The sequence below is a fragment of the Pteronotus mesoamericanus genome, unplaced genomic scaffold (assembly GCF_021234165.1).
Source record: "Pteronotus mesoamericanus isolate MK-2021 breed Mesoamerican mustached bat unplaced genomic scaffold, CSHL_Meso_final contig_226, whole genome shotgun sequence".
NCBI lineage: Eukaryota > Metazoa > Chordata > Mammalia > Chiroptera > Mormoopidae > Pteronotus > Pteronotus mesoamericanus.
Window position 1 is genome coordinate 877,410 of NW_026555093.1, and position 1,930 is coordinate 879,339.

At 35.9% G+C, this 1,930-nt stretch overlaps 1 pseudogene; it reads left to right on the forward strand.

Moving 5' to 3' along the window:
- On the forward strand, nucleotides 1-1,690 carry LOC129069587 (mesoderm induction early response protein 1-like; annotated as a pseudogene).
- The last annotated feature ends 240 nt before the right edge of the window (nucleotides 1,691-1,930 follow it).

Sequence of the window (1,930 nt, forward strand, 5' to 3'; positions counted from 1 at the left end):
AATGGTGGCAGCAGCTATGGTGTGGTGGCTCATTCTCCCAGTGCCTGTCTGTGTTTCAGATGTGGTTAAGAACCAGCTGGTTGAGGTTCAATGCAGACAAGATGGATGTGATGCTATGTTTGAGAACTGCTGATAGGCCTATAATTTCCAGAGTTTGGTAGAAAATGTGTATCAGATATTTGTTTAATTGGTTTACAGACTATCTGTGGACTCTTCTCCTGTCAAATTTCCAGCCATCTTTTGAGTCTTCAAGTCCAGGAGGTTCAGCAACATCAGATGACCATGAATTTGATCCATTAGCTGAGATGCTGGTTCATAATTTTGATGATGAACAAACATTTAAAGAAGAAATGATAGAAGGAGAAACGAACTTCAGTTCTGAAATAGAGGACCTTACAGGGGAAGATGATATGCCAATTAATTGACTCAGGCTTTATGGTTATGATAGTACTAGTTGACTGCTAGAAGATGAGGAGGAAGAAGGTAAAGATGATGAAGATGCTGATAACGACTGTAACAGTGGCTGTAGTGGAGAACATAAAGAAGAGAATATAAAGGATTCATCAGATCAAGAGGATAAATTGTCTTCCAATGATGATTCATCACAATCTGTTGCTTCTCAAGATGCACAGGAAATAATGTGCTCACATCAATGTAAATATTTTGATACAAATAGTGGAAAAGAAGAACAATCGGAAGAAAATGAAGAGTATATTCCATCAGAAGACTGGAGAAAGGAGATTATGGTAGACTCCATGTTTCAAGCAGAGATTCCCGTTGGCATTTGTAGATACAAAGAAAATGAAAAAGTATGTGAAAATGATGACCATCTCCTGTGGGACCGAGTACTTACCTGAAAATAAAGTGATTGCATTTCTTAAGGATGCATCTAGATGAACAGGTGATGGGAAAGATGTAGAAGCAATTCCTGAAGTATCTCTCATAAAAGACAATGAACAGGCATTATATGAATTGGTAAATGCAATTTTGACACAGAAGAAGTATTGAGAAGATTAAGATTTAATGTAAAAGCACTAGAGAGTAATAATCTGTTTGGATAGAGCAAGAATGTAGAAATTTTGAACAAGGGCTGAAGGCTTATGGAAAGGATTTTCATTTGATTCAGGCTAATAAAGTTTGAACAAGGTCAGCTGGTGAATGTGTAGCATATGTGGAAGAATATGAATGTTACAATTTCTTTGCTCAGCAAATATGATTTGGAAAAAGGAAATATAATCTTCATCTTACTGTAATAGATTACATGGATTCTCTTCTAGATGAAAGTGAAAGTGCTGCTTCTAGTTGAGCACCATCCCCTCCCCCAACTGCCTCAAACAGTAGTAGCAGCCAGTCTGAGAAAGAAGATGGCACTGTAAACAATAGTAATCAAAATAAGGTGTCATCTAATGGGTCAGGTGAAATATTAACCAAAGAATAAGTAAAAATTGAAGGGTTACACATTAATGGAACAACAAGGTGGAAATAAGAAACCACTTCATGCAGACATGGATAGTAACTGTATGAAACAGATAACTTTACCACTGACCCAAAACTTGCCCATATTTATGAAAAAAGTGAGAGACCTGCCAAAAGGTGAAGGGTAAACAGCAATGGAAAAGAAAGTCCAGGTTTTTCTGAAATTTTTCAAGAAACAATCTCACATGGAAAATTTGAATATACAGATTACTGAATTTTAGACTTATTTTACTTTCTTCGGAGTAAATCTTTGTGTGATTAAAATTTTCAGTGTTGATGGGTTACCTTAAAAACTTGACTTCCTTAATATTTTACAAAACATTTAAGGAAGAGCTAACCCCTGTACTCAAACTATTCCAAAAGATCCAAGAGGAGGGAAAACTCCCAGACTAAAGCATATGGTTAAAATTTGAAATTGAATAGAATCCTAACTTTAGTAAATAAGATTTCACGA